This window comes from Cebus imitator, unplaced genomic scaffold (assembly GCF_001604975.1).
Source record: "Cebus imitator isolate Cc_AM_T3 unplaced genomic scaffold, Cebus_imitator-1.0 Scaffold289, whole genome shotgun sequence".
Taxonomy (NCBI): Eukaryota; Metazoa; Chordata; class Mammalia; order Primates; family Cebidae; genus Cebus; species Cebus imitator.
In genome coordinates, this window is record NW_016107604.1 from 2,164,633 (window position 1) to 2,178,828 (window position 14,196).

General features: G+C 39.3%; 1 protein-coding gene and 1 long non-coding RNA gene across 4 annotated transcripts in view; both read left to right on the top strand.

Moving 5' to 3' along the window:
* MAOB (monoamine oxidase B) overlaps positions 1–14,196 on the top strand; it is a 113,052-nt gene that overhangs the window by 59,218 nt on the left and 39,638 nt on the right. The gene's annotated exons all lie outside the window — the stretch shown is intronic.
* Positions 10,699–14,196, top strand: part of LOC119467440 — a 4,401-nt gene continuing 903 nt past the window's right edge. The window contains exons 1-2 of the long non-coding RNA XR_005195975.1: positions 10,699–10,842; positions 13,115–13,119. This is a non-coding gene — a long non-coding RNA (uncharacterized LOC119467440). The remainder of the gene's footprint in view (positions 10,843–13,114; positions 13,120–14,196) is intronic.

Here is a 14,196-nt window from a genome sequence, read left to right on the forward strand (position 1 = left end):
GCTGGGATTACAGGCACGCGCCACCATGCCCAGCTAATTTTTTTCTGTATTTTTAGTAGAGACGGGGTTTCATCATGTTGACCAGGATGGTCTCGATCTCTTGACCTCGTGATCCACCCGCCTCGGCCTCCCAAAGTGCTGGGATTACAGGCTTGAGCCACCGCGCCCGGCCAAAATGGAGTTCTTATTTCAAAGCATTGACTTTCTTTGGAGAAATATTCTGACTCATCTAAGTGAATCACCATTTTGGCTTGTATCACTATAGAAAGTGAACCTTTCTCTCAAACAATTTATGGAGTGAAAAGTTGGTACCTGCACCAGCATTAATCAGAGGCTGACTTTGGTACTGGATGAGTTATTCAATGGAGAAGGGAAAACATGTTGTGCTTGGATAAATTAAAGGATATGAATTTCTGTATCATAAGGCTCTCTTTGTAGAGAAAGTCATGCTAATTCTGGAGTCACAGACTTCTGTTACACTCCTGGAGCTTTAATAACTTTACCATGGACCTTGGGCATGTAATTTAATGCTTCTTAGAAGCTTCAATTCCTAGCTTGTAAAGTGGGATTATTAGTTTCTAACCTCCAAGTGTTCCCTTGAAAATTAAATATGATAATATATGAAATGACTTTATAAATATCAGGTAAGTTTATCATGTTTAAGATCTTATGTGATAGAGAAACTCTTTAGGAAGGAATTTTTTGACAATTTGCTTTTTAGACACCATTTTCCTCAACTTAGATAATCACACGCCCTCAGATTTCAAAAGGATGATCTAATAACCCAAAGATAATAATTGACATTTAAGGAAGAACTTGTTTTGAGAAATATAATTTATTTTAGAAGTCAGTTTCTCCCTCCCTCTCTCACCCCATCCCTCCTTGTATATTGTACTAAGTCATGTACCCAGGTTACCAAGAACTTTTCCATCTTCTCATTACTCTATGCATTTCAGAGACATCAAAAGCATTCGGATAATATCTTTGAAAGGCAAGGGGCGCACCTGTCATCCGGCACCTGTGACCCCAGCGAGGCTACAGCTGGGATAGGAAAGTGGTGCAGTTGTTTTGGATTAGCTGACCTGCTCTCTGAGGCTGGAGTTCAGGGTCCAGTCCTGGAGATTCAGAGAGGGCTTGCTGGAAAATGCAGTTAAACGAGTACCTTCCATGACAAGGAGGTGCTGGGGCAAGCATTTGGGGATGGATTTTTGTGCTGGTAAATCCCAGCATGCTCAGTGATGCTGTAATGGCGGGAAGCTCTGAGCTTTCTGCTACATAGTCATCTGCTAGCTCACACGGTACAATTTTCCCAGAGGGAGGCAGTTGCCTCATGGGAGGCTCAAGGTGTGTGTAGAAAGGGCTTTGTGGTATTTATTAAAATCATAATAACAATAACTACTAACATCCTTCTAAGAACTTTGCATATATTATCTCATTTAATCCTTGCCGCAGCCCTGGACGTAGGTATTAGTATCTACATTTTACATATGATGAAAGTGTCAGAGATGTAACTTACCTAAGGTCATAGAATTAGAATCATTTTTTGAGCCAATGCTTCCATCCTCTAAATGAAAGTTGGCAATACTTTTTGTAGAAAGAAAAGCGTAGTGATAGTAAGGATGATATTAGTCAATATCTATGTATTTCCTATGTGCAAGTCACTATGTTGAGAGGTGTATGCGTTATATCACTGATCGCCCATAATAATATCATGACATTGGTTCTATTATATTTACATTTGCATTGCATTCAGAGGCCCAGTTTGTTGCATGCCTGAGTTCATGGTTACCTATTGGGATGTTGAACATCACAAGCTGTGTTCTCACCTCTAATATCTAATATCATGTATGTGTAGGCAAAAACGGACCTTTTTCAAATGGGTTCTGGTGTTTGAATATTATAAAACAAGGGTTCGCAACAATTATGGTGAAGCTGAGTGTCCCTTTTTTGCAGATGCTATTGTATTTGGTTTTATTTATTTGCTGCTCTACAATGAAATCACCATAAAAATCACTTTATGTCTGTAGTGAAATTTTCCAAACCAGAACATATCTATATAAACTTGAAATTTTACAACTCTTTAATAACAGCTATTTAAACAAACTGTTTTTTGATATTTTTGTCGATAAAAAGCCACATTAGATTTATTAATTAGAACATTAGAACTAGGAAACTACCTTCTATGTAAATTATTGGTGGGAGTTTATGGAAGTCTTGTAGTAAGACTAAAAGTGGAGTGATCTTTTCTCTAAGAATTGTACTTAAGCTAATGCAGCTGGTAGAACATGTTAAAATGCATGGAAGACAAGATTTCAATATTTAGACTTGTTTAAGATTTATTGGAATTTGGAGATCAAGTGGATTTTAACTCCAAGGTCCTTTCCTAAACAACTCAAAATGTATAGTAAAAATTGTTGTTTACTTTGGAGACATTTTTAAAACAGGAAATTCACTTTTGTTGCTGGCACAAACCTTTATAGCGACATTAATGGTATTTTAAAATTATGATCTATGATGTAAAAATAGCTTTGTCTTGTGGGCCTTACTTAGATTTGATTACAGGCTTTCTTCTCTCAGTTTATTCTGTTCACCTATTTGAGTATGTTTGTAGCAGCCATTGCTGCATTTCTCATTTCCTTTAGCAAGGTTCTGATAGGAATCATGGAGACATTTGCAACCTTGCCACCAATCTCCGCCTCAAAAGAAAACACCTCAATTCTCAAATGAGGTCCCATTAGGCCTGGTGTCAGAAGTTTCTCATGAGGTCTGGGTCACCCCAGAGCCCTGGGATTGAGATTTTTTAGACATTGCTACAGGCTGCTGTGCCCATTCCAAAGGATGACTGTTGCAGTTGGGTTCCCTAGGATACAGACTTGGAGATGGAGAATAGCATGTTGGTGGTTTCTTAGTGGGTGCTCTGGGGATCAACAGCCATTGATTGTTGGAAGGCAAGAAGGCAGGGGTGGCCAGAGGAAGAAGTTAAACTGACGTAGTTGTAGTGGAAGCCTCTGCTGACCTGGCAAGGGATTCTGAAGAGGAGATGGCCCTTCGGAGCTGTCCTGAGGGCAAGGCCTTTCTACTCTCATGTAGATCAGTCACTGGAAGTGAGGTTCCCAGAGAAGGTGACATGATCTTAAGCAAAGTGGATTTTCTGCAGCTGGGATAATCTCTAAAGGTGACTGAAAATCAAGGACTGCCTGCCAACAGCACTGAGTAACTGAAGTAATAAATTCCTAATTTCTGAAGGGCAATCTGTGCACGCTCATCACAGCATCTGCTACATTAACCGCTTGGGACTCCTCTCTTCTCTTTAGTAGTTCCAGGTAAAACTTTATTTATTGGAGGTTTTGCAGATGACACAGTGGCTCTGGACAGAGAAGCATAGGGGTGTCCGGTGAGATAAATAGACTCATGAATCCTCCTGACTGCCCTCTCCATGAAACAACTTCCTTTATCCAAAGACTAGGGTTGTCATCAAAGGACTGTTTAGTACACAGCCACATAGCCAGGCAAAACCATGAAGCTGGCCATGTGTCATGTTATAATTATGATGCCATAATTCTCTGTTTCCATGGACCTGCCTCTCCAGAGCTTTGGAGTTCCTTGAGCCTGGAACTATGTCTTATTTAATTTCTGTTTCTTCAGAGCATTGCTTAGTGTCTGTTTTACAACTTGTGCTTACTCCATTTTGTTTAACTGTTAGTAGCACTTAAAATTATGATGTCCAGAAGATTTTTCCTGGGCCTGTCCAAGCCTATCAGTAGTTTTGATTGTCTTCATCAGTTATCCAAATACAGTGTTAGTTCTTACTTGATGTTTATCCTTTGCTTTGTCTCTCTGCCTAACACTCTTAAAGTCACAATTACATTTAAGTACACAGAGCAGAATGGTGATGAGCTGGGCGATGTTGGTGCCTGCTATTGCCTCTGTGCTAGGATTCATCCAGAACTTGGATCTCCTGCTGCATGAGAAGAAGAAGGTGCTAGGAAACTAGCTGGATGTTAAGCACACCTGAATTTGAATTCTGCTCATCAGCTGTGTAATCCTGGCAAAGATATTTATCCTAAGACTCAATCTCCTCATCTGTAAAATGAGTTACTACACAAATGTTCAAAGCAGCATTATTCATAATAACCAAAAAGTGGAAACAACCCAACTGTGTATCAACAGATGAACGAATAAACAAAATATAGTATATGCATATATGGGAATATTATTCAGCTCTAAAAAGGAATGAAATTCTGATACATGCTACAACATGGATGAACGTTGAAGATATGCTAAGTGAAATAAATCAGACACAAAATGATGGCTATTGTATTACTTTGTTTATATGAGCATTGTTACTATTTGCTATGAATCTCTTCTGGCCTCTAAACATGTTTTCAAATGAACACACTATCAGATTTTTTTTTTCTTTTTAAAAAAATTTATTTATTTTTATTATACTTTGGACTCTGGGGTACATGTGCACATCCTGCATCCTGTAGGATTGTTGCATAGGTACATACATGCCATGGTGGTTTGCTGTCTCCATCCCCCTCCACTCCCCATCACCTGCATCAGGCATTTCTCCCGATGTTATCCCTCCCCATCCTCCCCACCCCCCGCTGTCCCTCCCCTCCCCTTCCCTCTACCCCCCACCTAGCCCAGTGAGTGTTGTTCCCTTCCCTGTGCCCAAGTGTTCTCATTGTTCATCACCCAGCTATGAGTGAAAACATGCAGTGTTTGATTTTTTGTTCTTGTTTCAGTTTGCTGAGAATGATGGTTTCTAAATTTGTCCATGTCTCTGGAAAGGACACAAACTTGTTTTTTATGGCTGCATAGTATTCCATGGTGTATATGTACCACATTTTCTTTGTCCAAACCAGCAATGGGGAAAGGATTCCCTGTTTAATAAATGGTGTTGGCAAAACTGGCTAGCCATAGGCAGGAAGCTGATATTGGACCTCTTCCTTACACCTTATATAAAAATTAACTCCAGATGGATTAAAGATCTAAACATAAGAACTAACACCATAAAAACCCATAAGAAAACCTAGGCAAAACCATTCAAGACAGAGGCACCGGCAAGGACTTCATGACTAAAACACCAAAAGCAACAGCAACAAAAGCCAAAATAGACAAATGGGATCTAATTAAACGTAAGAGCTTCTGCACAGCAAAAGAAACAATTATTAGAGTGAACCAGCAACCAACAGAATGGGAAAAAAATTTTGTAATCTACCCATCTGACAAAGGGCTAATATCCAGAATCTACAAAGAACTAAAATAAATTTACAAGAAAAAACCAAACAAACCCATTCAAAGTGGGCAAAGGATATGAATAGACACTTTTCAAAAGAAGACATATATGAGGCCAACAAACATATGAAAAAATGCTCATCATCATTGGTCATTAGAGAAATGCAAATCAAAACTATCAGATATTTATTTATTCTTCAAAGATTTATTGAATAAGTACTGTCCTAGGTACTGGGAATATACCAGTGAAAAAGACAAGATTTCTACCTTTGTGGGGATTACATTCCAGCATGGAGAAGCACTATATATGAATAAATGCACCACATAGTCTCAGTTGCTATGAAGAATAATAAAAGGTTGACAGGAAAAGCATCTCTGAGGAAGTGACACTTGAATAGTGCCTTGTGAATATCTGGCAGATGAATGTTCCTGAAAGAGGGAATGAGAAGTGCAAAGGCCCTCAGGAAGGGATAAAAGTTTGTGTGTCTAAAGAACAGCAGGGAGGCAATGAACAAAGGGAGAGAGTGGTAGATGGGGAAAGATAAGTACAAAAGCCTTGTTGCCCATGGTAAGGACTTTAGAGTTTCTGTAAGCACGACAAAAAGTCATTAGGAGAATTTTCTCAAGGGAGTGACATGTCCTGAATTATATCTTACAGAATGCACTCTGACTTCTGGGAGATTCTGGGGGCCAAAGGTGGAAGCAGAGAGAGAATTTAGGAAGTTAATGCAGTAATAAAGAGTAGAGCTGATAGTGGCTTGGAGCAGGGAGGTAATAGTCAAGGAGATGAGGAGTGGTTGGATTCTAGATATATTTTGAATGTGGAACTGGCAGTTTTGATGGCTGATTATGTATGAGATAGGAGAAAAAGAAGTCAAACAATGGAATTTCATGCAGCTGATTTCGGGCAATCTGTGGTTTACAGATGAATGGATTATTATTTTCTAGCAGTAAAAGTGATGGTTGGGGGGGTGGGGGATACAGAGAAGAGTAGCAGGAGTCAGTGAAATTCTCCAGACTCCCCAAAGAATCATTTTGGTCAGTAGTTAAAACAGAGAGATATGAGAGAGAGAGAGAGGGACAGAGGAGGAGGAGGAGGAGACGAAGAAGAAGGAGAAGAAGAAGAAGAGAAGAAGAAGGAGGAAGAGGAATAAGAAGAGGAAAAAGAAGAAGGAGGAGAAGAAGGAGGAAGAAGAGGAGGAGAAATAAGAAGGAGAAGAAATAACTTCTGAGAGGAAGAAATGCTACACTAGATCTCAGGCTCTTGTTGATGATCATTGGAGATGGCATTGGAAGCTGCTGAAGCTCATCTGCTAAAGAAAAAGTGTCTTTTGCTGGAAGGAATCAAACATAGGATCAGTCCATTCTGGATTCTGAGAAATGTGGATCTCTTTCATCAGGGAAGCCTAGCAACCACCAGCCTGGCACAGCACATCAGCAATGTCTATGTCACCTATTACAGTGACCATTCCAAATCCAATGCCACTGGAATCCAAAAAGGAACTTGATTTTTTAAACCACTTCCTCTTATTTCCCTCTCAGAGGGAGTCAATCACCCACAGCAAGTGTGGACATTGAACATCCCTTTCCAGGAAAGTTACCTTGTTTAGAGATATGGATGTATTTACAGTGCATCAGGTTGGTTAGGAAACTTTTCTCCATAACAATAGAGCAGTGCGGGCTGTAGCAAGTTGAAAGCTGAAGTCTCTTTCTAGTCAAGTAGTTAATGAATCTACTGTCTATGTCTATATATTACAACATACCATGGCTCCTTCGCTGGCTGCTAACCTTCCTCACCCTGAACTCAGGAGTTATATCAACCATTCATTTACTTACAGCTTCATTGAGATCTAATTCACATACGATAGAGTTCATCATTTTAAGTGTACAGTTCAATAAAGGTTTAGTCTCTTCTGAGTATGTACATTTTTGTTGATGTGTAACATACATATGGAAAAGGGGACAAAGCATAAATGAACAGCTGATGAATTTTCAAAATGAACATATTCATAAAGCCAGCTTTCATCTTGCTGCAGCCCACAGACGTCTCCTCATGTTCCCTTACTGGCATTACTCATTCCCAAGGATAACCAGTATCCTGACTTTTATCAACATAGATTAATTTTGCCTGTTTTAAAACTTTATAAAAATGAAATCCTATAGTATGTAGTCTTTGTGCCCAGCTGCTTTTGTAAATTTTTGCAGTGAAATTCACTCATGCTATTAGGAGTATTTGTAGATGATTTATTCCCCTTGCTGTATCATGTACCATTAAAGAACTATAATTCTCTTTTTTGTCCATATTGCTATTGATGGATAGCTGTATAGTGTACCATTAAGGAACTATAATTCATTTTTTTACCATATTGCTATTGGTGGATATTTAACATTTTCATATATGGATATTTAACATTTTCATGTTTGGAGAACATTTTCTGGGACATATACCTAGAAGTGGGTCATAGTAATGTGTATATGCAGCTTTAGTAGATACTTCCAGTTTTCTGAAGAGGAATATACTACATTACATTCCCATTAGCAAGGTATGAGAGTTCTGGTTGCTTCTTTACCCACACTCAGTGTTGTCATCAAGCTTTCTCAACCTCATCTTCCTGGGCTCTGGCAAGAGGGTCCCTGAGTAAGCTCCAGGTAACTTCTCCTGGTGTTATATTATCTGTATGTATGCACTCTGCTGGAGAGACTCCATGATTTGCAACAAATTTTCAGAGGGGCCCTTGTTCCAGAGAAGGGCAAAAACCACCGCTTCCAGTTTTCAGCTTTCTTATAATCTCTAATTCTGTGGTGAAACAGCATTTTATTTGGGCCAGGATTTCTCCTGGAAAAGCTGATACTGCTGTGTAGCTGTCTCTATTTTTGAAAAGCACATTATTCAAGGCCAGAGCACTCTGGACTTTTGCTAGTGCCGGTGTGCATGTTGAGCAACATGTTGGAGATATCCAAAAATTACATGCCCTAAATAAAGGGTTGATATTTATTGAGATACTTTAGATGCCTGTGCTATTTGATCAAATAAACACTTATGTGTTTACAAATTGAAAGAGTGAGAAAGTTGGCACAGAAAAACAGATTTTAGTCATGGGCATTATTCTGCTTTGGAAACAACCTCTTGGCATGATGGCATGTCCTGTTGGTTAGAAATGTGATACAGCTGGAAACGGCTGATACAAGCAGCAAAGAATTAGGCTCACAAAACCCTGCATCCTTCTGAACACACCCTTATTCTTTGAGGTCAATGTATGGACTAATTTTGGAGACTCTATCTATCTGTCTATCCATTCATTCATCCATCCATTTCCATCCTTACTTTTGTCCATCCAAGCATTCATTCATCCATCCGACCATACCATGCTTGTCAAACACCAATTCAATATATAATATTCTTAAGCATTATGGGACAATACAAATGATTGGTTCCTTTTCTAATATAGCTGGAGCGAGAAGACATACCTACATGGAATACCTAGAGAATACAGTACTATCAAGATAACATGGGCAAGTACAAGTTAAGATGGTAGGGACTTAATATGGAGTGAACTTGATATGCAGAGCACTGATGGGTGGTGAGGTGAAGCTTGGAAGGCTTCTTGAAGAAGTCAGTCTTGAGCTGTGCAAAGAAAGTTGTTTATACTTTGCACTGATGGATATTAGAAGATAAAAAGCCTTTGAGGAAAAGATGCAGTGATGATGCACTGATGAGGATAGCCTGCTGACATCAGGGAAACTGCTTGACCAGAGTACAGAGGCAGCCACCTTCTTCTTGGAAGGCACTTTCTTCTTGGCAGTCACCTTCTTCTGGCAACCTTGAGAACCAGGCATAGGAGCTTGAATTTGTTCCAGTGAGCAAGGGGACAGTCCATTTGGAGAAGAGCTAGGATGAGGCTGCCCCCTTTTGGTTCTTTGTGCAGTCCATTTATGCTTCCGTCTGAAGACACTTGCTAGGGCCTCTGCCTTCCTGGAGCATTCTCCCCTCCAGATATTCACATGATTTCCCCCCTCACCTCTTTCATCTCTTCATTCAACTGTCACCTTCTCCTTGAGGTCTTCCTTAACATCACTTTAATTAAAATTGCAACCAACCTCCAACTGCCAACACTTCCTCTTTGCCTTCCCTACTACTTCGTCTGCATAGCACTTTTTGCCTTCTAATCTACTACATGATTTTCTTATTTATTTTGTGTAGTGTGTATTTTGTTAGGGTTTTTTGTTGTTGTTGTTTAAACCTACTCGAATATAAGCTCCCAGGGGAGCAAAGACTTTTATCTGTTGTACCTCCCGTGCCCAGAACAGTGCCAGGCACACAGGAAGCACTTAAGAAATATTTGTTGAATGAACGAAGGAACTGATGTGACAGCCATTCGAGGATGGACTGGACTAGGCCTTGAGAGGGAACAGGAGGAACAGCCACAAAAATGATCTGGGTGATCACTGAGCCCATCATTAGCTTCTATCCAGTTTGCAAAAAATCTCAAGTGGTCACCTGATCTAAATGCCTTCCAGAGACCATCTTTGGACCAAATGAGAAGTGGTTCATAGAGCAGAGACCTGACAAGAGCTTGAACTCTATTTCTCATGTGCAATTTATTGTATGTCACTTATGCTGCAATAAAGCTGTTTAAGAACAAAGAACTTGAGCTCTACATACATACAACTGAGGTTAAGTTCATTTTCTGCAGTATGCAACTGTGTGACCTTGGACAAGTTACTCAACCCTCTGTGTTGTGAAACTGATATGCAAAATGAAACTATCAGCAGCTTATTCACTGGGTTATTGCGAGGATTAAGTGAGTTAACTTAAACCTATTAGCCCAGTGTCTGAAAAATGGTGTTCAATCATAATTAAAAGGAAAGGCTGGGAAGCTTCATGATCAAGAGCATTGGCCTTTGAATGTCTGAATTTAAATCCTGCTGCCACCTACTAGTTGTGAAATTTTAGGCAAAATATAATATTATTTTATCTCTGTATGCTTCAGTTTCTTCATCTGAAAGGGACAAGATGGTCCCTATCTCATAAGGTCACTGTGAAGACTGAGTCAATATACATGAAATGCACAGAACAGGGCCTGAACAGAGTAAGCACTCAATACTACTTGTTGTCATTATTGCTTCTTCTTATTATTCCTGTAGGGCTTTGCCTGGTTTCTCAGCCACTACCACCCCTGTCTTCACCATTTCTTTCTATGGACAATCCCAGACCTATCGCATGCTATGGTGCTGCTGAAAGATTCCAAAAATGTAACATTGCCATTGTCTGCACCTCGTTCCAGTTTCACCCATGCGATGGTGCAATCAGAAGACAGTGTCAGTGCCAATTCTGGGTGCTTAGAAATTTTAGCAAGCAATTCTATAGGAAAAGAATCTAACTATTTGATCAAAAAAATGGGGAAAATTTTTAATAGACATTTCTCAAAAGAAGACATCCAAATGTAAAATAGGCATATTCAAACCTGCTCAACCTCATTGAATATCAGAGAAATGCAGATCAAAACTACAATAAAATAGCATCTCACCCCAGTAAAAATGGCTCATATCCAAAAGACAGGTAATAACAAAAGCTGGCAAGGATGTAGAGAAAAGGGAGTATTTGCACACTATTGGTGGGAATGTAAAGTAGTACAACCACTATGGAAAACAGTTTGGAAGTTCCTCAGAACACTAAAGATGGAGCTACCATATGATCCAGCAATCCCTCTGCTGGATATGTACCCAAAAGAAAGGAAATCAGCATATCAAAGAAGTATCTGCACTTCCATGTTTGTTGCAGCTCTGTTCACAATAGCCAGCATTTGGAAGTAGCCTAAGTGTCCATCACCAGATGAATGGATAAAGGAAATGTCATAAATATACGCACTGAAGTACTATACAACCATAAAAAGAATGAGATCATGTCATTTGAGATAAGATGGATGAAATTGGAGATCATTATCTTAAGTGAAGTAAACTAAGCACAGAAAGACAAATATCACATGTTCTCACTTATTCGTGGGATCTAAAAATCAAAACAATTGAACTCATGCACATAGAGAGTAGAGGATGCTTATCAGAGGCTGGGAAGAGTAGTGGGATGGTGGTGGGAGGAAGGTAAGGATGGTGAATGGGTACAAAAGAAGAATAGTTAAAGAGTAAATAAGACCTACTGTTTGATAGCACAACAGGGTGACTATAGTTAATAATTTCATTGTACATTTAAAAATAACTAAGAGAGTATAATTGGATTGTTTGTGACACAAAGCATAAATAGTTGAGGGGATAGGTACCTCATTCTCCATGATGTGATTATTATACATTGCATGCCTGTATCATCAAAACATCTCACGTACCCCACAAGTATATACACCAACTATATACCCAGAAAATTTTTAAAAATTAGAAATGTGAACAACGGTTATGAAATAGGCACGTGAACAGAAGAAGACAACCATTTGCCCAAGTACAGTTTGCAGGACTTCCCCTCTCCTCCCTGATGGGAGAGAGTAATTTTTTTCTCTCAGACTGGAAGTAGGGGTCAAAAGAAACTCTTGTTCCTTCAAATTAGTTCATGGCCGAAAAACAACCCTTGTTCATAACTGTAAAACTGATTGAGGGGAGGGTGGCTTACTCTGGCTCCCAATGGTTAGAAAGGCAAGGTTCCAATGAACATCAGAGGAGACATTCTGAGAGAAAAAGATCACTCCCCAGGAACTGAATCTGAGAAGGACCAGGCCACCTGTTTCTACTGATAGGAACTGGGTCCAGCATCAAGAATATTATGGCAAAAGGGCTTCCCAAATGTGACAGAAGGGGTGTGAGGTCTTTGTCTCTAGAACATAGGTCAGGAGGAGAGCAGGACGTGTAGACCATTAATGCACGTGTCATCCAGCCAGCCTGTTTCTAAGAGCCACTTACTCATTAGGTGACAATTATAGAACGTGGAGTTCAAATGTTTTAAATGAACATACAGGCTCCAAACTGAGGCCATGTGAGAATCAGTTTGGTTACTGTTTTTCAGAAAGTCTGCTTTAAAAAGTCAAAAAATAAATCTACATGCCAGGAATTCTGATGCTAGGAATTCATCCAAAGGAGATTTATCAAAAGTGTGGTCATGGATTATGAGTAAGAAGTGATTGTATAAATGATAGTACACTCATAATGATGACAAAACCATTAGCAATATCCATTTAGTGCATGCATCCTGTGTGCCATGTATAATCTCCATTATTCCTACAGTACACCAAAGATAGGTATCATGATTCCAATTATAATGATAAGAGAACTGAAGCTTACAAATGTTGGGCAATTTGCCTGTAGTCATACAGTTATTATTTTGAAGAGCCAGTTCAACTCTGTTGGTCTCTTAAAAGCCATCTTGTAATCCTTCTCATTAGATTCTAGTACAGAGGCTCTAACATTTTTACATTCTTAAAAATTATGGAGAATTCCAAGTAACTTTTATTTTTGTGGCTCCATCTCTCTCTACTTGCCATATTATAAATTGAAATTGAGACTCTTAAAAATATTTATAGACATAAGTTAATTACTTAAAATAACAATTACAACCCTACTATAAGTAAACAAAATATATTTTTATTTAAAAAACTGTTTTCTAAAACAAACAAAATGAGTGAGAGGCATTAATGTACATTTTACATATCTTGTACACATCTGGCTTGATAGAAGACAGTGACCATGGCGGATAATGTGAATCAAATTGAACTTCCAATAGCTTCCACTCATGAGCTATGAGATCCCGATCTAGTTGTTTAAACTTATCTGAGCTTTATTTTCTTTACCTGTAAAAGGAAGAAATAACTTCTGCTGGGCCTACATAACAGGGTTACTGTAATGATCAAAGAAAAATGCTGTACGTAATTAGACTTTGTAACTTAGGTGCATCCTAGGACGAGGACTTATTCTAATGTCTTCTCATGATTTCTTCAGAAGCACAAGTCTCCCTGGACAATGTTCAAAACACTATCAATCCCTGGACTGTTTCTATCACAGCCAAATCTCAGGCCCGAAACTCTTGCTGTGCCTGTGGTTGTGTAATCTTATAAACTTAGACGTTTCCTCCTTACCCTACTTATTCCCTGAAGCTTGGAGATCTGCAATTTTTTATGAGTCTAACAATAGCTCTTTCCTGTGTTTATCAGATGTTTTCCCTAATCTTATAAAAGAACACTTGCTTTTATGAATTTAGCTAAACTGTTGCCTGCTTAGACATAAAACACCAAGTACGTTAAAAGGTAAAGTGCTTTATTCTGCTTCATGATAGTTTTCTTTACATATTATTTGGTTTCCATTTATTCTGTTTTTGGTTTTAGAGTTTTGAGCAAACCTCATTTCTAAGAGCATTCCTAAGTTAGGAGAGCTTTAACACCTGGTCTTTGACACCATTGCATTACTGGAATTAATGCTATTTGGGCAACCCTCAATGTTTTGGGGACCCCATTGAATGAGAATACTTATAATTCAGCTAAGGCGACATTTCAACTGGATTACTCAGCTGGGATCTGTCAAGTAGAGTCTTGGAAGGGGTCCCTTCCTACCTTCATCACAGCACTTCCATATGACATGCACTGTACAAATAACCTATCTCTGGAAAAAGGAAGGAAGGATGGTGGAGGGGTGCCTATCTTATGTGTCTTGGTGGAAGGTTAATATAGAAGGATGTGGCCAGATGCAGTGACTCACATCTGTAATCTGAGCACTTAGGAGGCCATGGTGGGTGGATTACCTGAGGTTGGGAGTTTGAGACCAGCCTGGCCAACATGGTAAAGCCCCGTCTCTACTAAAAATACAAAAATTAGCCAGGCATGGTGGTGTGCACCTGTAATCCCAGCTACTTGGGAGACTGAGGCAGGAGAATCACTTGAACCAGGGAGGCAGAGGTTGCAGTGAGTGGATTGCATCACTGCACTCCACACTGGGCAACAGAGCAAGACTCTGTCTCAAAAA